The 21,931-nt window shown below is 39.1% G+C and overlaps 2 pseudogenes; both read left to right on the top strand.

Annotated features, from left to right (window-relative positions):
* Positions 1–2,389: 2,389 nt before the first annotated feature.
* Positions 2,390–18,326, top strand: LOC149219535 (C2 and GRAM domain-containing protein At1g03370-like; annotated as a pseudogene).
* Positions 18,327–18,769: 443 nt separating this feature from the next.
* Positions 18,770–20,651, top strand: LOC149219534 (magnesium-chelatase subunit ChlH, chloroplastic pseudogene; annotated as a pseudogene).
* The last annotated feature ends 1,280 nt before the right edge of the window (positions 20,652–21,931 follow it).

Here is a 21,931-nt window from a genome sequence, read left to right as displayed (position 1 = left end):
TTAAAATCTAGAGGAGGGATAACACTCCCGGTAGCTTTAACGAGCTGGAGAGGCCAACTGCTCGGCAATCTTTTCATATTTTATGAGTCAGATGAAAAGAGCTTAAAGGAGACTCATTTTTTGAGGAACGAGTGATAATTTCAGGTAGCAGCTGATTCTAGGTAAGGTTTGGAATTTTCCAATCATGGCAGTGTCACAAGGATGGCTAACAGGATCACTCTTCGCAGCTATTCCTCAAAAGGGGTAAACAATCAAATGGAGGTGAATGATCGGTTAAAACAGAGTGGAGGTGATGGTAAGAACACGACTAGGGCTCAAAAGTTGATGATAATGCATTCACAATGGTTATTTACCAGGGATTGGTTCATTTTTTAATGAGCTTAAACTCTGGGGGAACGTTTGCTCATTGCTAAGGTTTAATTTTTAACGAGCTTGAACTTCGCATAAAAACTGCTCGTGCTAGTCGTATAATAAGGATGTCTCATCGATAGGTTCAATTTTTAGGGAGCTTGCACCATTCGAAACTTTGCTCTAGATCCTTTCATTATGAAAGCTAGGAATGACCAATCCTACGAGTTTAAAGGGTTGAGAAACTACAAACTAAGAAAATAAATGGTCGCTCTTTACTTTCAGGCAAAAAGGTTTGCATGCCCCCAGGCATAGCGAAGTAGAGTTTCCAGGTTACCATATGAAAGCTCTCACATTTGCAAGATTTCTCCATCCGCATTGCAGACAAAACACTTCCTTGGTGATGTCTACCGAAATAGACAAAGGTGAGTGGCGCGGTCGCCTCCACTCACATAACTTTGACGAGGGAATCTTATTCCAGTCTAATCCCATTTTCCTAAACGGATGGGTGTGTCAGACTAGTCATATATCCTCCGTGGAAACCTACCCTATACCCAAGGTTTTCCTACCGAAAGAGACCAGGGTGCATGCCCCCTGGGTTTCAATCATGTCCTCCCAAATTACTCGCGCTCTTCAGGTGGATGGACTGGAGATTGATGAGACATTCCTTGCATGAAAAGACCATTTAGGGATGGCATTTGACTATTAGCTATGTGTGATCCAGGGAACGAAAGCTGGTCTACGAGCTGGACTAATCGTCCTTCATGCGGAAAACACATTACTCTAAAGAGTGAGGAGACAATGGCCCCAATGCTATAAATATAGTCACGCCCAAGGAGTAGATTATAATCTAGAGGTCCTTGGACTACCATTACGTTCATATAAACGGTTTTCCTTCTTAACATTATGGGCACATTGGGAAGGATCCCTAACAGTCGACTGGTTCCTTTGTCGAAGCCTGTCAGATTTCTCATCTCAGGCAGAAGCGATGGCGAACCAAGTGCTTCCCAAGTAGTTGAGGAAAGGATACTCACAGAAGCCCCTTCATCTATGATGGTACCGACCATGATCATTTTGTAAGCTTGTACAATGATTCAGAATGGTACATTAGCCAGTAAACGAGGTCTGCCTAGTAGATTCCAATCGAAGGAAACGACTAGGTTGCTTGGAGGTGGGACCGAATAGACGGCCGGATATGACTTTGACGAACTTCCTTCCTGTGGTAAAGGAATGGGTAGATTGCCCCCATGTTCATCGGAGTTTGTGTTTACGAAAAGAATTTGAACGGTGTCATTCTCATTCTCTTCGGTGATTGTATCATCTAAAGATGGACCTTCCGAAGACAAGATCGGGTCGATTGCCACCTCAACCTTTTGACTTTCATCTGGTATGGATTCAGCGGGTTTATCTTCAATGATAGATGCTTCGACCGACCACAATGGCGTGTCGGTCGGATTTTCAACTAGTGATGGACTCAGCAAGAGTTTCTTGTATCCAGGAGGAAGCCATAGCGGTGAAGCAGGATGGTCATCCAAGACTCTTTTAGCTTCGTCTAGGAAGGGACAACGGTGGATGACGTGATCACCTTCACACAGTTTACAGGGAAATTTACATTTCCTTTTCTGTCCAAATGCTTCGTTTTCACTAGTTGATGGTGTACTTTCAACATGATCTTCAGAGGTTGATGACATCGGATTGTGCAAACGAGGAGACTAGCCCCTTAAGATCCAAGGGATGCAAGGACAATCTCGATGATAGTGGTCCCCTTTGCAAATGACACATGGAGATTTATGGTGCAGTGTGTGGATTTTCACTAGACGATGCCTGGTTACCCCTTTTTTCCTTTGGCTCCTTCTTCTTCTTCTCTTTCTTCTCCTTCCCTTTCTTCTCCTTCTTAGTTACTCGATTTTTGGCTTTACCAGCTTCATCAAGCAAAGAGGAAGGAGGAGAGGGAGAATCATATGAAGTAGAAGGTGGGGGGGTAACTTTAGTATCATCTAGTTGCCAACTTGATTGTTCAGGAGTCACGGTGTTCTGAATGATGGAGGTTGAGAAGAGCCATATTGGGAAGCTAATCGTTAATCCTGGAAGTGACAATGTGGCCATATGAGGTGCACCAACATCTCCCCAACAGGAGAAAGGACTAGGATTTCCTCTAAGGGGAAATCCTTGGTTGGTGGACTCCATTTTTCTCAACCTAAGACCAACGCGGGAATGGTGATATTATTCTGATTTAAAATAAATTTTAGACGCTTTGACACAACTTGTTTTTTCAATTTTTAAGAATCAAGAAAAAACAAAAGATGACTCTAGTCGCCTTCGATTTTTAATGATCCTAAAGTGACAAGTGCTCAGATGGACCTTTTCATTTAAGGAGTCTGAAAAGGAATGAAAGAGACTACTCTGGAAATCTAGATAGAGGGATTACCATACCAATTGCAAAACTACAGAATAATTTTTATGGTATGGAAGTCAATCTTCCCGAATGCTATGTTCAGTGCATTGCGATCGATAGGGCGGCATACACGACTTCCTATGGATAAAGGATATAGCCTATTGTGGTCTCCTAATATATACTCGATGGTACGTGGGAGAAAAAGTCCGTACTGGCACTTGCCGTCTCAAAGAGGAGGAATCACCCAACCAACAATGAAAGCGATAGTTTCCAGGCTTTACGACGCCGGAATACGTCTCTAGCCTAGACTTCTAGATGTTGTGCGTTAGGTTCCAAAGCATTTTTATGTTCATTGAATTTATTTTACAGTTGAACTTTCTTAAGAAATTTTCCTTTCAAGTTCACCGTGTGATGTAGATATACAATTCCTAAAATGAAATCTAAGATGATAAACAATCGTTTAATCTTGTTTTTGCAATGAAAATCCTAGCTACTAAAGAAAGAGAGATGATATTCTTTCAACATAGAGCAGAGAGCACACACTAGATGCACTTTCCTAAATCAAACCAACAAGCAGTCTAAATGCAAATGCACATGCAAGTATTTGTTTTCATCTTTCTTAATGTGTGAATGACAAGAAGAATGCTAAGTACAAATCTGAATTATCTTTTCAAAGCGACAGTACTAACAAATTTCTCTTCAAAAACAAAAGGAAGATAATGACGACACTTTGCTATTTTGAATTGAAAACTGTTTTCGACACTTTGAAAAACTACTAATTCAAATCAAATACAAGAGTAACTGTATAATCTACCATCAAGAACAATAGAATTCTTTTCTTTGACTGAAAACGACACTTGCGACACTTCAAAATCAAAAGACGACAGTTTGATTATGTTACTTTTTGTAAAAGAGAATTGTAAATGGTGCACAATACATAAAAACATTCACAATTCTTTGTACTATGGAGGCAGAATCATGCAAAAGAAGGGAGTTTCTACAGTGGTATACTGATCACAGACAACAAAACTCCTGAATAAAGCTGAAGGGAGTGAACACAGAAAACAAAATATCAGAGCAGAAGAGGTCTTGTCTGATCAACGCACCTACAACATAGGGAAAGTTCGATGCAGCGCACCTACTGCACACGGGAGGTGCGATGCATCTAGATTCCCAATAGGAGAAAGTGCGATGGTCCAGGGATGAGACTTCAACTTGGTTCCGGGGCACAGTTTGCAGCTTAGTTCAGGGATTTAGGCCGAGCTAATGATAGTCAGTAAATAGAAATCATAGGGGCTGATCCAATGAGGTTACTAGAGCCACCACTAGGGAAATTAGGATGTTTGCAAATCGATTGTTTAGTTTATAAACAAAACCTGGAGATAGACTGAAGTAACATTGATCTACTTTTCACTTGCATAGAAAATGCAGTTCGAAGGCTAGCTAGCTTAACTTCAGGCTCCATCTGTAAGTTTATAAAACAAACAAATATAGACAAGCAAACAACCTATTCGCTCCCCAGTGGAGTCACCATTTTGTTTTCGGGAAATCTAGTGTCAACTTGGAGCTGCTAGTCCCACTAAGACTGGTAGCTATCTTAGAAACAAACAAACTAAAACTACTTTCGCTTTCCTTTATGAGAAGTAGATAAGAGGGGAACAAAGGACACCAACCTCAGTCTTGCGCTTGGTTCCTTGCTTGGTTCCTCTCCCTTTTGACAGATCCTTGCCGCTTTTCCTTCATCTACCCAGCTTCAAAGAGCACCTATGGAATCAAAGAAGCATAATACTATCGAAGAACAGAGATCTACAATCATAAAAAATATAGGACCAGATATATATTGACCACACAAATGCATATATCATCAAACATACAAGAATGTGGAGAAAAACTTGAATAGCTTTATTAATATCAAGAATAGCAAAGAGAATTACAACCAATTGTTCTGACCTAGCGTCATCCTCCTAGCATGAAAGCCCTTCTTCACCTCATGAAAAGCTTAGATCACCCAACACTATGATATTCCACCAAGAAACCAACAACACTTCCTTACAAGATACAAAATTCCAGCCTTTGGATCTCTGGGATGACGGATCCATATATAGATGATTGCAGGGGGGTGAGTTATCTTCTGGGATTTTGATTAGTGTCCTCTCTCTGATAGTTCTTGATTCCACTTGGAGATTGATGATCTCTTACTCATCCTTGGGTGAATTCAGAGAGGCAAGTGTCACAGGAGAAGTTTCTGGAAGATTCCATGATGATCCATCTTGCAAACTATCTCTTCCATTTGTCTACTCTCGCCCATCGCACCTTTTATACTGAGCAGGTGAGATGCATCGCACCCTCTGCACTGGGTAGTCTGTATGGTCTAGCTTTGACCAGTTCTGAGCAGTTTTCTGTGGAGAACTTCTGGGAGATGATGTAATCAGCTGACCTTGTTCCTTTAGGGTGTGAAGCAACACTTTTAGGGACTTAGGAGCCCTTGGTTTATGGACATGTATGATTGGGGTTGCAGTGTCCAAAAATGTCTATAACACTTTCTATATATAGGAGTCTAAGGAGTCACAATATAACCCAATCGACCTAACAATAATAATATAAAGCCACTAAAATAACAATAGAGGGATTCTATGGGGCACAGTAATAACAATATGGGGATAATAGGGGCACACCAATATTAATAAGGAATGCAACTACAATAGTAATGTGGTAATCACTAGTATTATAGGGACCCAACAGGATGAGTCAAAATATCATAAAATCACCATGATTTTGAAGATAATTCAGAGGAAGAACAATCATACGGTTTTTTGAAGAAGACTTTCATAGCATAGATTCACTCGAACATGAAATTCCTAGCTCTCTTCCAGGAGGAATTCTTTTAGACCATACCTATGCTAATAGTCCTCAAAATCTAAATTCCATTCTCTTTGGGCCCAATAGTGATTTCAAGCGTGAGTTAGCACAGCTAGAGGGGGAAACTAACCTTGATGAAGTACCTTAGAGAAAATTATTGGGGGAACCCATGAAAATAGTGGTCACATACACCAAAGCCGTAACTAAACAGGTGAAGGTTGTCAAAGGTACAAAAGAAAAAACTTATCTCATAGCCAATGGGAAGGTTTTTGCAGTATTACCAAGTGTAATTACACCAAATGTTATATATGGAAGTTCATTTAGGTGTGAATTACTTTTCTGCATCACACCAGGACCAAAAGTACCAACTAAAGAGGAATCTTCCCATCTTTGTATTTCCTGGAAAATGAATTTTATTCATACAATGATGAAAATAACTAAAGGACAACTACCAACAGTTTTCCAAGTTGCTTTCTTAGTATGCTGGTGAGCCCCAGTATTGCAGCAATACTGCTGCAACTCCTGGAACTCCCTTCTTTAATTTTATGAACCCGGTAGTTCGTAACAAACTTGGAAGCGACGGTGCTGTATGCACAAGTACTAGCTCTTGCCGCAGCTGTCACTTGGTCAGCTGGCACAAGCCCGCTAGGGGCTTAAGCCAACTTCTATGAGCTCTTAGAAGAAGCTTTTTAACTGATGGATGAAAGATAACTCAAAGAAGGCTAATCTACTCGCCGAAAGAAACTGGAAAGCTGAAAGGAAATGTAAACCCTAGCAAACCCTAATTTTACCAGCTGGCCCTACTGATGCAAGAAAGAGGATGCAAGCTACTGAAAAAGATGCCAGTTACTTCTAGGAAGGTAAAATGCATGTGTCTAAGCTACTTCTACATTAACATCTGAAAAAAACATCTTTTTGTATTTTTGAATAAGTTGTTATTATTATCATGCATGTGCTTTTAACTGGTTTTGACTGTGCAGACGTGGATTGGCGAGAGGAAATGCTTGGAGGAGGTCGGGAAGGTTCAGAGAGGGCCTAAGGGGTCCCTAACACCCTTCCAAAGAGTTTCACAGAGTTTGGCTATCAAGAAACCTCATTCGTGAGCTTCTACAGGAAGTCTGCAAGGGTTCTACATGATGTTCTAGGATTTCTACAGGATGTTCTGTAATTTTCTACAAGATGTTCAGAAATGGGATTTTGGAGGATGGATGGAGGAGGAAAGATGAAGGAGTGGGTATGGAGGTGAGATAAGGGTGTGAGGAGGTCCAGGACTTGGAGAATGGAGCTGAGAAGTGGCGAGGATGGTTGGATTTGTTCAAGGAGAGGTAGAGCAATGTTGCACAACAATATGGGAATTTAGGGCAGAGTGAGCAAATGGAAAACATAAGGCAAGGATTCTAAGTAGAGAATGAAGCAAGTGGGATTGATGGAGAATGGGCAGATAAAGAAGGATAACAGGTGCTCTGCAAGTTGTTTTTCAAACGAAACAAACAAGGATTTGGAAAATCAAAGACCTAGTTACGTTAGTCTATTTTGACCTAGATAACAACAAAGAAATGGAACAAAAATTTATTTGCACTGAAATCAGATGAAATAACTATGCAAAAAAGCAATCAAGAATTTGAACATGTAACCAACTTCTGCAATTAAAAATTGAATGCTAATAATTGCATGGGGAAGCAAATATAGTGTTTTTGGTGGCAGCAAGGTTGCCTTGATCCCAGCTCCTGATCCCACTGAGGCAGAGGTGAAATCAGAGGTGCTTGATGGCCCTTTTTCTGAAGATCTTCCCTATTATTAACCTATCAACTCAATCTGAACATGAAAATCTTTTTTAAACATCAAAAGCAATCTAAACAACAAAACAAAATTTAAATCTAAATAGCGGATTTTATTCTAAGAATGCAGCAAAAACACATAAAGGTAAACAAAGGAGGTACTGGGAACTTGAGATGGGCCCAACCCCAAGAGCTACAGCCTCCTAAGAGAGATTTATAGCTAGTGCAAAGCTGGATTCATCTTTATTGATCAAAAGAATAGTTACATTCCAAAAACTGTCCACAAGGAAAAGCTTGAAAATGTGCTGAAATGCAAAGGTAGCCTACTACCTAAAAAATGACTAAAACCGAACTACAAACTAGCTAACTTTTGCCTACAAAGTGACTAACTGAAATGAGGCCCTAAGCCCTCTTATTTATACAAATTGAGGACCCCAACATCCCTCCTAAACTTTAGGAACTCGGCTGCCAAAACTTGTAGTTAACAACACTTTTACTAGCACTTGCTCAGCTGCGCTTGTGATAATTGATTTGGTGGCCCTTGAACTCTGAGCTGATGGTGGAGAATTCAAGGTAAGGGCCCATAAATGAAGGGGACACCTTCCTACAAATCCTCTCCCTTCTTCTTCCATGAATTGGTCTGCCAAGTGCTCATTAAAACCTTTGATTTTGTCTCAAAATTGACTAAAAATCTGCACAAGGAACCCATTAGACTTGTTGGCATAATGACTAACCCAATTCACTCTATTAGCATAAATATAATAAAAAACATGCAATAAACTAATGAAAATGGTGGATTAAGTGAAATTAGGAGGTTGAATGAGCCCATATAATTATCCATTTTTGGGGCTCATCATCACCCCCTACTGAAAGTGTTGCTCATCCTCTGAGCAATTAATCTATCTCCTCATCTTTGATGGCCTTGGTGGCCTCCTTGTCATGCCAAGCTCCTGAAGTGATGTCCTCTTCTTGGTCATGAGACCATGCTTTTCTCTCTGCTTCTTCCCACTACATGTGCTCCTTTTCCTAGAGAATTCTCAGCTTCCAGTAGAACTATCTCAGCATCCTGTAGAGAGGCCTTTGTGTCCAACATTTTCATTCTTTCTCTCTAGGTGGATGTCTTCGGGCTTCCCCGTTCATAGCTGATGGATATCTTTGAAGGAGGCTCCTCCTTTTGTTTAGCTTTTGTGTCCTTAATGACAATTTGCTCCTTTGACTGTGGTTTGGGTCTGCCCACTTTTATCCGTGTGCTCCTTTTTCACTGTAAAGTACATGGAAATTTGCCTCTTTCTCTTCCTTTTTGGTCTTGGAGGTGTGCTAATGGTGGCAAGCATCGCTGCTGCCTCCCTGGCCAAAATCTCAGGCAATTTTCTCTTTTTGTTCCTCTGTTTTTAGACTTCCTGTAGAAAGTCCTGTGCTGACTATTTTCTGGCTTCCTATAGAAACGGTTTTCATGCTTCCTGTAGAAACTGTTTTAACTATTTTGGTTTGCTTGGCTAGATGTGGCTCTTCCTCCTTTTTTTCCTCTTCTTTTGTCTTCTCTGCCTTTGTTAGCTTGCTTCCTCACGCTCTGTTTTGGCTTTCTTCTCATCTTGTTTAGCTTCTGCCTTCTCTGCTGTAGTCTTTTTCTTTTCTGTTCTTCCTTTGTTTTTCCCTCTGCTTGAATGATTTGTGCTCCCTCATCATTGGTTTTTTCCACATACTTCAAGCCTGATTCTTCCCTAGAATTGCATCGCTTATTTTGCATAAACATGTAACAAATAAAACTGTTTGTTTTCTTCTTCTCTTGAAGCCAGAAATTTTGCAAAAGCCCGTGTTTTCTTCTAAAAATATAGGTCATTTCCCCTCTTGTAAACTTGTTATTGCTCCTGGAATTTTCGTGTTTTTCACAACAACAACTTCCAATTTTTCCTCTCTTCAAACTTTTCCAACCTGAATTTGCTTCTTAGTTTTTGAAAAGAAATCAATTTTTTTGACAGATCAGAGAACAAATAACATAGTTTTTTTCTTCTAGAAAGTGGACAGTCTTGCAAATTCATTCTTTCACACAGGCTTAGTTCCTATGGTTGCATCTCTCTTTTCAGAAGAAGGTGAGAAAGAAGAAGCCAGACTTCGAATGCAGAGGGAAAAAAGAACTGTGTAGAACTCAGAAAATATGCAAGCAGACTTTTCACTTTTTTCAATGTGTAGGCAGACTTTTCCTCTCATTTTTTTAATTTAATTCCATGTTCAATTCATCATTTTGCACCAAAAAATCATGCTCAACAAAGTTTCCCCGATCCTACCTTGTTTGGAGCTTGAAATTCGCCGAAAATCACAGGTTTTCTTTTTGCATGGTTGTTTTCTGCATTTCCTGTAGAAGACTTCCTGTAGAACGAAACTGCGCTTCCTGTAGAGCTCAATAGGCGGGAATTTTTTTAAAAAATGGTAGAAATCTTGAGAAATCAAGCAGGAATCTTGCAGAGGACCACTGGTTAACTGATCTGGACGTGGTGGACGCATGCTCCAGTTGTGACCATAGTTGAACAGAGAGTGGTGAGAGTCAGCTGAGCATTTTTGTAATTGCTACATGATTTGTAGTGAGGGAGTGAAGTGGCCAGGTGTACGTGGCCACATGCAGACGGTAGTGTTGTTCATGAACTGTATGTTTTCCCCCTGTAATCACCGCCATCATTTGCACTGAGGTTTAAACGGCCAACACTCCTGGTTGTTTTAATTTTCACGTGAGTCGACTGTCCACGTGTACTGCATGACTTCCGGCTGAGTGCTAGAGAAGGCAATGTCGGGTTAACCTTGCTAGATTCGTGGCTTAATCCGCCATTCCATTCGTTCATGCAGTTCTCAAATTAGATTTATGAAATAGAGGAACAAGTTTTAGTCACATACCTGGAAGTCGAATGGTTGTTGTGAGGTGTTGTGGCCTTTCATTTGCTGAATGCACTGGTTTCTATGATTGCATGGTGGCTTGGCTACAGATTCATGGATGTTTTCTTGTGCACGTGTCCTCTGGTCGGATCCACACTACAGGAGCTGGCTTCCACGTTCAGATCTGCACCCTCAAGCTGCTGATGTTGAATTTTCATAGGACAAAAACTTGTTTTCGCCATTGCTCTAGAACGATAGATTGGATCGATCTGAAACTTGCTGAGCATGTTCCTATCATCATTATGCACCTCCCATAGCAAAATTGCGATCAATGGATGCACATATTTCGAGAAAAATAGAAAATGGCTGAAGATTACAGAGATCAATTTCTCTGAAACCGTGCATCAGAATCAGTTGAAACTACTTGGGTAGGCTGCTATCACCAATGTGCATCTCCCCATCAAACAGGTTTTGAAACAGATGCATAGATATGGAGAAAATGCAAAAATGGCTGAAGGTGATGGAGGCTGATTTCTTGGAAACCGTGCACCGGAATTGGCTGAAATTGCTCGGGCATGTTGCCATCGTCCCTATACAACTCCCCCTACAACATTTTTGCAAATGGATGCATGGTTTTCAAGCTAGGGAAAAAACAAATTCTGTTTTATGTATTTTTTTCTTCAAAGCATTCTGTAAGTTTTTGCATGGTAAAAAAAAATGAGCTTGGGCTGTGATGTAGGCATGGAGATGATGGAGGAGGAGTTTGAAGATTGCAGGAGGACTTCTAAACCCTTGAGGAAGCTCGCATGTTCGCCAAACTACCTTTTTGAAATCCATTTCTAGCTTCCTTTAATTTCTACAGGAACTTCCTGTAGAAGCACAATTAGGTGGAAAAAATGATGGAAAAAGGTGAGGGAGGGAAACAGGGGTACTTGCAGGCCTAACCAACAGATTCCAACCACCAGATTCCCTTTTAAAATTTAATTTGGTTCATCTAAAGGTTCTCCAGGATGTTTCAGAACTTCCTGTAGAAACGCCTAGAACTTCCTGTAGAAAAGCCTGGAACTTCCTGTAGAAAGCCAAATCCTGACCTGAATGTGACCAAATCCTAGGAGAGGTGAGTGGCCATGGAGGGAGTGTCTGAAGGGATGTCCTGGAGCTTGGTACGGACTCCTGTCCTTGTTTTGCGCACCCCTCTTTTCCTGCAAAGTATTCACTGCAACCTGCAATTTTTCACAGAGATTAGTCCTGCTTTCTTTTTTCTTTTTTCTTTTTTTTTGAAAACAACTAGGGCGCCTCATGGAGGTTTTCACCCTAATTGCCTGCCTTGGGCACCTCCAAGGGAGGTTTTCACCCAGGGATCTTATTCTCTTTTTCTTTTCTCTTTTTTTCTTCTTTTTTCAACCCATTGACCGCCTCATGGAGGTTTTCAATCAATGAGCCAATCTAAGGTGCCTCCGAGGAGGTTTTCACCTTAGATTTTTCCTCTTATTTCCATTTTTTCATTTTTTTCTTTTTTCTACCCTACCCTACTTGAAAAACAAAATTCTTTTCAAGTATAAGAATACTTCCAATGGAGCCATGTGCACATCGAGATTAGAGACAAGATGATGTCTAGGCTTGAAATGCATGCTTTGACAGCTATCCGGATTTCAGAGACCAAATGATTTGACTTTGAAGGGATCAAACATAGCTGAAGAAGAGAGTACTGCTGCAACTTAGTGACCGTCTGGAACCATGTCTCAATATAGCTTTGATATCCTTGGTCCTTTTGCTGATCTAGATCATTCTCCATATCTTTTTCTATCATGACCTTCACATCTTCCTCTTTGTGCTGACTTTTCTCTTGACTACATGGAGGGTTTGATGGTAACCATGAGGGAACTCTCTCGATCTCTGATTTTGATGCCTTCTCTTCATCAAGTACAGCCCATGGTTCTTTGATCTTTTCTTTTGAATCTTCTTTTGCCTTTGGTCCCTCGATGTTGTCAATATAATCTCTGTTTTACAATACTCTTCCTAAGTTATGGTGAAGATCATTGAGCTCAAGAGGAGTCATTTGGACATGTTGTGCCTCAGCTTTGCTGTTGGGTTGAGCTATTCCAATGTGTGAGTTTGGAAATGGTGGTATGGGTAGTTGAGTGGGGGTGTATATTTGAGATGGATGTGGATGGGGTTGTGGTTGGGCAGGTGGTGGAGGCAAATGAGCAGGAGGAGAGTTGTACTGGGGCCTCCACCCCTGATGAGGTGCATTCCACTGAGGTTGTGGCTGAGCATAAGAGTGAAATGAATGAGCAGCTGGTTGGGCATAATATTGAGGAGGATATGACCAAGGAGGAGGTGTAGACCACGAAGGATGAGCAGGGGGACCCCAAGAAGGCATGAAAGTGGCTTGATAAGGGTCGTAATAGGTCTGGGGTGTCCCTTGCATTCCCTTCTGGTAGGGAATGGGTCCATGTGGCCTCCTTTGGTTCATATAATAGAGTGATTCAGTGGCTCCTTTGGCTCTCTGATATGCAGCTTTAAGTCCAGGCAAGGAAGGGCACTAATTCGTAGGATGGTATTCTTCAAAGACGAAACACACTTCTAGGGAGTGTATTGGACATTTGTTCCTAGGATGCTTTCTAGTGCACCTAGGACAAAATATGACCAAAGCCCTCTTGACTTCTTCTTGCTTCTTTTGGATCCGCAAGGTATCCAGCTGCATGGCAAGAAACTGCCTTACCTCGCTCTTGAAATCTTCCATCTGATCTACAAATTTGTTTTTGGACAAGGTACTACTCCCAACATTTCTATTTGTAGCCATCTGCTCTAGAGGAATGTTTTCTTCTTCTTCTTCCCTTGAGGTTCTTCAAATATGTCTTGCTGTCCACTTAAGGGTTCTTTAATCAAAGCCATCGGAAAAGAGAGAAGGTTGGCTGTGTGAAGTAGTGGGGGTGTTGTGAAATCATTTTTTTGAATTATCTCTACTCCTACAAGGCATGAAAGGAAATCTTTTTGGTTGATTTTTGTTTTTTTCTACTTGTACCTACAAAACTAAAATAGATTGAACTGCAACTAACTATCTTGCTGAAATGAAAATGCGGAATTGAAATGAAAGCAGGAAAGGACTAATCTATTTTGCTCAAATGAAATTGCAGGAATGAAATGCTAATCTATGCTTGCAGAATTGAAATTCTATTCTACGCTTGCAGAATTGAAATTGCGGAATTGAAAGGCTAATCTATGAAAGCAGGAAATGTCTAATTTACTTTTGCAGAAATGAAATTGCAGAATGGAACTGAAATAAACTACTTAGCAAAAGGTTAGAGGAGGAAAATAGAAGAAAAACAGCAATCACCAATACTCTGACGCTTCCCCGGCAATGGCGCCAAAAAGAGTGGTGAGCCCCAGTATTGCAGCAATACTGCTGCAACTCCTGGAACTCCCTTCTTTAATTTTCTTAACCCGGTAGTTCGTAACAAACTTGGAAGTGACGGTGCTGTATGCACAAGTACTAGCTCTTACTGCAGCTGTCACTTGGTCAGCTAGCACAAGTCCGCTAGGGGATTAAACCAACTTCTATGAGCTCTTAGAAGAATCTTTTTAACTGATGGATGAAAGCTAACTCAAAGAAGGCTAATCTACTTGCAGAAAGAAACTGGAAAGCTGAAAGGAAATGTAAACCCTAGCAAACCCTAATTTTACCAGCTAGCCCTACTGATGCAAGAAAGAGGATGCAAGCTACTGAAAGAGATGCCATTGACTTCTAGGAAGGTAAAATGCATGTGTCTAAGCTACTTCTACATTAACATCTGAAAAAAACATCTTTTTGTATTTTTGAATAAGTTGTTAGAATTATCATGCATGTGCTTTTAACTGGTTTTGACTGTGCAGAGGTGGATTGGTGAGAGGAAATGCTTGGAGGAGGTCGGGAAGGTTCAAAGAGGGCCTAAGGGGTCCCTAACACCCTTCCAGAGAGTTTCACAGAGTTTTTCTATCAAGAAACCTCATTCGTGAGCTTCTATAGGAAGTCTGCAGGGGTTCTACAGGATGTTCTGGGATTTCTACAGGATGTTCTGTAATTTTCTACAAGATGTTCAAAAATGGGATTTTGGAGGATGGATGGAGGAGGAAAGATGAAGGAGTGGGTATGGAGGTGAGATAAGGATGTGAGGAGGTCCAAGACTTGGAGAATGGAGATGAGAAGTGGCAAGGATGGTTGGATTTGTTCAAGGAGAGGTAGAGCAATGTTGCACAATAATATGGGAATTCAGGGCAGAGTGAGCAAATGGAAAATGTAAGGCAAGGATTCTAAGTAGAGGATGAAGCAGGTGGGATTGATGGAGAATGGGTAGATAAAGAAGGATAACAGGTGCTCTGCAAGTTGTTTTTCAAACGAAACAAACAAGGATTTGGAAAATCAAGGACCTAGTTACGTTAGTCTATTTTGACCTAGATAACAACAAAGAAATGGAACAGAAGTTTATTTGCACTGAAATCAGATGAAATAAATATGCAACGAAGCAATCAAGAATCTGAAGATGTAACCAACTTCTGCAATTAAAAATCGAACACTAATGATTGCATGGGGAAGCAAAGATAGTGTTTTTGGTGGCAGCAAGGTCGCCTTGATCCCAGCTCCTGATCCCACTGAGGGAGAGGTGAAATCAGAGGTGCTTGATGGCCCTTTTTCTGAAGATATTCCCTGTTATTAACCTATCAACTCAATCTGAACATGAAAATCTTTTTTAAACATCAAAAGAAATCTAAACAACAAAACAAGATTTAAATCTAAATAGCGGATTTTATTCTAAGAATGCAGCAAAAACACATAAAGGTAAACAAAGGAGGTACTGGGAACTTGAGATGGGCCCAACCCCAAGAGCTACAGCTTGCTAAGAGAGATTTAGAGCTGGTGCAAAGCTGGATTCATCTTTATTGATCAAAGGAATAGTTACATTCCAAAAACTGTCGACAAGGAAAATCTTGAAAATGTGTTGAAATGCAAAGCTAGCCTACTACCTTAAAAATGACTAAAATCGAACTACAAACTAGCTAAATTATGCCTACAAAGTGACTAACTGAAATGAGGCCCTAAGCCCTCTTATTTATACAAATTGAGGACCCCAACATCCCTCCTAAACTTTAGGAACTCGACTGCCAAAACTTGTAGTTAACAACACTTTTACTAGCAATTGCTCGGCTGCCCTTGTGATAATTGATTTGGTGGCCCTTGAACTCCGAGATGATGGTGGAGAATTCGATGTAAGGGCCCATAAATGAAGGGGACACCTTCCTACAAATCCTCTCCCTTGTTCTTCCACGAATTTGGCTGCTAAGTGCTCATTAAAACCTTTGATTTTGTCTCAAAATTGACTAAAAATATGCACAAAGCACCCATTAGACTTGTTGGCATAATGACTAACCCAATTCACTCTATTAGCATAAATATAATCAAAAACATGCAATAGACTAATGATAATGGTGGATTAAGTCGAATTAGGAGGTTTAATGAGCCCATAAAATTATCCATTTTTGGGGCTCATCATATGCTACACCACTGGATGTTTCATCCTTGGCCTCTGAGCAAGAACAACCAAGATTAGATTTGCAGATGGATCCCCAATCAGAATGGAAGCTTATTGTTAGTTACATTGGGGTTTTTACCTTGGTATCTACATTATTTTCTTTGGCATATCTCCTTTTTCACATCTTCCTGGCCAATCCCAGTGTGATGCAGGGCTTGGAATTTGGTGGGCTAGATTTACCTGATTCTTTGGGAGAAGTTATTACATGTGGGTTACTTGTTCTCCAAGTGGAGCATATTTTCAAGATGATTTCACATTTCATGCATGCATAGTTCCAAAAGGGTAAGACAATATGTCATTCATGCTCTGATCCATTTCAGTTCCTAGAGCTCTTATTTAGATAAAAGTAAGATTGGAAATTGTTAAAAACATTTTGGTTTCTCAAAATTATTCATGGCTTGATTATAGCTGGTGATCATGGAATTAAAGCACAAGGAGATGGATGGCTACTAACAGTCTCCCTAATTGAAGGAAATAATTTCTTTGTTGTAGATGCTACTAGTTATTCATATCCATATGTGGTATTTACTTGTAATGGGAAACCCCAAACAAGTTCAATCAAACTGCAGACACTAGATCCTCAATGGCATGGTAAAATGTCATAAAACTATCAAGATATTTTGTGCTTGATATTCTATGCTTATTCATGCTTTTGTTCATGATTTCCTTTCTAAATTTCATTCTCCAAATAATTCTATAGAAATATTCAAATATGATACGACAAAAGACCCTCCTTCTATGATGGATGTAGAAGTATTTTACTTTGAAGGGCCTTTTGCTGAGGCTACATCTCTAGGGTATGCTGAGATCAATTTTCTGAAATTTACTTCACAAGAACTAGCTGATTTGTGGATCCCACTTCAGGGAAGACTGACACAAGCTTGCCAATCAAAGCTGCACCTTAGGATATTTCTGACAAATACAAAGGGTCCTGATGTGGTTACTCAATACATAACAAAGATGGAAAATGAAGTTGGAAAAAAGGTATTCATCTTTCGATATTAAATCTCAAGTAGATACTTGTCTTTTCCTTGGCATACGTATAGTTCAATGGATTTCTCTATTTTTCTGGACATCATGAGAATGAGAAATAATTCTATGCAGATTGCCTAGAACTCACCTCAGACAAATTCAACATTCCAGAAGCTATTTTCACTTCCAAGTGAGTTTCTGATTAATGATTTTTCTTGCTACTTGAAACGTAAAATTCCTCTTCAGGTATCTATGCCTCACTTAGATACATTTGCATGATTTGTTACAAATAACATACCAGAACATAGGTCTCAAGTGAATTTATGTTTTTTAGGGTCACTTATTCTTATCTGCAAGGATGCTAGGTTTCTATGCAAATTTCTTAGGACATAAAACCAAATTTTCCTTTCTATGGGAATATAAAGAAGAAATAGTGGAGTTTCATCCTTCTCAATATCAATGCGTATTCCATCTATGGTCATATTCCTTCATAGAGGCAGAGGCCTTGATGCTAGCCATGGTGCAAAGTACACAGATGACAAAGGAAGACTCAAGTTCCATTTTCAGTCCTTTGTTTCCTACAATGTTGCATGCAAGTACACATTGAGTTCTTTTCTCATTGTAGAAACCATACATTGTCCTTTGTCACTTGTAAAAATGGCAGAAGTAATATTGGATCAATGAAAGAGGATTGATTTGCATGAATTCCAATAAAGCAAATTGAAAATAAAGAGTGGATGTGCATGAATTTGAGACAAGCTAGTTTGGTATTTTGAACAAAGCTTGAAATATCTTTCTTGTCTGATTCCTGAGAAACTACAATTTATATGTCAAACAAGAAAATCATGGCACTATGGAGGAATAGGGCACTGAGTCTTGAGAAAAAGATGCAAATAGTAGAGGATGAAGAACCGACAGATTCAGGGGATCTCCAAAATGAATATTCTGGATATTTTTTGGGTGTCGAGGAAGTGAGCATGACCAAGGTCCATTCACAAAAATTACCATTTAGTGTAAGTATCTCAATTCATGAGGCATTACCCTGTTCTGCATTCTTGTGAAGTTATCGTTCTGATATTTAGGTTGTTTCAGACAAAGTTCAAACTATTGTGTTGATGGTTTGTTTTGGTAAGATCATGCTACATCATTGATATAATAAACAATGAAACTCAACAGCCTACAGAAAGTGGCTCTTACTAATTCAGTATTACTTGTTGCTCAGAAAGACATCCCTACTAATATTTTTTTTGCAATTCCTAATGACAGGTTGAGTCACTCATGGAGTTATATGACGGGGGTTTCTTAGACAAAGAGATAATGGAGAAATATGGTTGTCTGAACTACAAAACCACAACATGGGAAATTTACAAACAAAAAGTATACCAAAGATAGATCTGGTACAAGTTCAATAGAAATGTTTCTAGGTTTTGTATAGAGATCACAAGTATTCAACAAAAGTCAAATCTTAATAATGGAAATGGCTGGATTATTGACAAAGTTCTTACCCTTCATGGTATTCCTTTTGGAGACCAGCTTTAGGTGCTTCCTCATCTCTTTGATTGCACCCATTCCAAGATATTTCAAGAAAATAATCATTACCACATAAATAATTGGATTTGAAAGCCTCTACCTGCAATTCTCATCAATTATCATTTTCTTTTCTACTAGAGCACTTGAATCAATCAAGGGACCTGGAAGATAGTTCAACCTTACAATCGGGAAAAACTTTTCCCGAGATATCACATACATTGTTAGTGCCCATAGTATGAGAGGACATAACCTCTTCATCACCAATAGGATGGCTACCTTGATAGTCAATGCTGAATTTCAATGTACCTTATTTTTGGTTAAGATCACCAAAGATATCTCTCTTTGCAAATGTGTCACTTGCTGAAGTGTGATTAGAGTCAGTTGAGCCCATTTTGTCTTTGAGGAGCCAAAATAATAATCCTTCCTTCTAAGGCATCAGATACCTAGTAACCATGCTTAGTATGTATCAGTTGGGCCAATCCAAAATTCCTTTCTTTCAAATGTTTAAAAGAAATAAGAAGTCATCGGGCTTTGAGTAAAGCATGCTTAAGCTTGTTAGGACCCTACCCAAAGTCCTCAAGTATTTTCCAAGAAACAAGGCTCAAGATGCTAGAGCCTATATCATGAGTTTGTAGTTTTGGTTAGGTGGATCCCTAGAGAATATTGAAAACTTCTTTAAGATGATTGTTGGGTTGTATGTGTCTGCTCTCAATAAAACACAATTGGAGTTTGTTGATCTAGTTGTCTATTTGGACACAAGAATATGGCACCCTCTAGCTCCTTACATGTATGATGATGTTAAAGAGTATTTGAATTGGTATGACACTAGAAAGGATGCAAATGAGAAACTCAAAAACCTAAATGCACCAGTCATTGGTATCACCTTGCAATGAAGCCACATTATTATTGGTGACGATAGTCACTATGTGGTTGTTGTGATGGAATTGGAAGCTAGAGGTGCAAAGGTTGTGCCAATATTTTTAGGTGGATTAGATTTTTCCACCCCTATGGAGTGTTTCTTGTATGATCCAATAACAAAGAAATCTCTTGTAGATGTTTTGGTTTCCTTGACTATGTTTACACTTGTGGGTGGACCTGCTAGATAGGATCATCCTCGTGCTATACAAGCTTTGTCCAAGCTTGATGTTCCCTACATTGTGGCCTTGCCACTAGTGTTCTATACTACAGAGGAATGGCTTATCAACACATTGGGATTGCATCCAATTCAGGTTGCATGGAATATTTCTCTTCCTAAGCTTGATGGTGGTTTGGAGCCGATTGTTTCTCAGGCTGTGATGTAAGAATGGGTAGGTTTCATTGTTTTTCTGAACATTGTTTTAGCAAGTTCATCAATTAGATTACATGTTAACAATATAATATGTCTGAAATTGGCAACCTTGTTGTGAAATTCAAATTATCATTACATTGATGTCAGAATACCAAAATAGGGGTCATGGTACCATACACATATGTAGGATAAAAGTTTCTCTTGAGCCATTGCAGGGTTCTTTTGAAGTGGTCATAAAAAAATGTTTCTAACTTCTTTATATTGATGTGTAGGCAAGTCCCATGCACTTCATAAGTGTTTTGAACAATTTTGTACAAGGGATATCAAGTGGGCTTAGCTAAAGAAAATAGCAAAGGTGATCATGTCAAAATGTCATTTCAATTTGTTTTGCATGTTACAACCTAATTGAGATAATTGAAGTTAGGTATAATGACAATTTTCACTGATGCAATATATTATTACTTGCATGTTTGTAGGAGGACAAGAAAATAATTGTATATGTATTTAGCTTCCCACCTAACAAAGCCAATGTTGGCACTACAACCTACCTCAATGTATTCTCTTCAATTTTCAGTGTATTACATGAACTAAAGACATATGGATATAATGTAGAAGGTTTTCCAGATACTTCTGAAGCACTGATTGAAGACATAATTCATGTAAAATAAGTTAATTTCAACAACCCAAATCTTAATATTTCTTACAAAATGAATGTGAGAGAGTACCAACAACTCACACCTTATGCTAAGGCTTTGGAAGAAAACTGGGGAAAACCTCCAGGGAACCTTAATTATGATGGGGAGAACCTACTTGTATATGGAAAACATTTCGACAATGTTTTCATTGGAGTGCAACCAACTTTCAAATATGAAGGCGATCCAATGAGGCTTATTTTCACAAAATCAACAAGTCTGCACCATGGATTTGTTTCTTATCACTCATTTTTGGATACAATATTTAAGTCCGATGATGTATTGTATTTTGAAACTCATGGATCCTTGGAATTTATGTCTGGCAAGAATGTGGGTAAGAGTGATGTATGTTAACCATAAAATTTTGTTACCTATATGGATTTGAAGAGAGTTTTTTTCCATTTTTTGCCTGTGCACTATGTTCAAAAGATAAAAGAACTTTTGTGGTGGGGTATTTTCACTTACATCTGCAGTAATGAGTGATCTTATTAACAAATATCCAACTTTATATTTTTGTTCTAGATGTTATTGGTTTACCTAATGCTTTTTTTGATGCCATCATGATTGTTTTCTACCCTTTTGTAGATGTAGTATCTTGTATAACACAATTTTTGGATACTTTGTGCCTTAATAAACTTGTTCTTCAAGCTATTAATGATCGTGGTTCTCTAAGATGTTTTGTGATTTTTTTTACATCTAAAATCTACTTACTGGCTTTGGCAGGTGACACTCCTAGGTGTTTATCATCTACCTTGGATGAGCTTATGCAACATTCTACTTCTTTGAGGGGTCTTGGTGTGGATGTATTGATTGAAATCTTAAATACTATTGCAAAACTTGGATCTGGTGATGAATTGTCTTCCCTACTGTAAGAATATGCCAACTCTTCTGTGTTTATTCCCATGGAAATTGATTTAGAACAAAAAATAGTTAGTTCAGTGGATGGAGATGAACCATCGAGGGAAAAATCAAAGCTAGGGGGTTGATACTTCTACTGAAAATTTGTATTCAAACATAGAATATTTTTCCATATTGTATAAGAAATGATACACGTCTCTTAGAGAATAATTTGCATAACACAGATACATATGGGGGGTTTTGCTAAGAAAAAGGGTATAGAGGACGTGTTGCAACTATTTGGTTTACCCCTCTTACCATTATCATTTGTAAGTGGCCAACATATTGTTGTTGCATTTAAGAATTTTTCATCGTAGCACTCATCTCCTCTCACAAGGGTTGTTTGTACTACTCTGAGAGAACACATGAAACCTGGAATTGAATTCATGGATTTGTTGGTTGGAACAAAGCTAACAGATATTGAGGTAGCACAACACATGAGAATTTTGAGATGCCTTTCAAGTCTAGATGGTGTTTATCCTTTTCAACACATCTACTAAAAAGCACAACAATAATGATGCCTAAAATTGGTTCTGGGGATGCAAATACTGAAGGATGTAGGGAGGATGTACAAATAAATAATTTCGTAAATATCTCTTATTAGTGATTAAAAGGTAGATGCAAAGAAATAGGTTGAACAAGCACCTACAACTGGAAATTTGGCACCAAATGCAGTAGGTATAGAAGCTGGCAGTGACACTAACATAGTTTTAGTTGTTCGATAAATGAACCTAGTG

The sequence above is a fragment of the Pinus tabuliformis genome, chromosome Q, assembly GCF_031772625.1.
Source record: "Pinus tabuliformis cultivar Carrire ecotype Pingquan chromosome Q, CPIR1, whole genome shotgun sequence".
Classification (NCBI taxonomy): domain Eukaryota; kingdom Viridiplantae; phylum Streptophyta; class Pinopsida; order Pinales; family Pinaceae; genus Pinus; species Pinus tabuliformis.
Note: the sequence above shows the minus strand (reverse complement) of the source record. Positions and strands in the feature narration are given on the sequence as shown.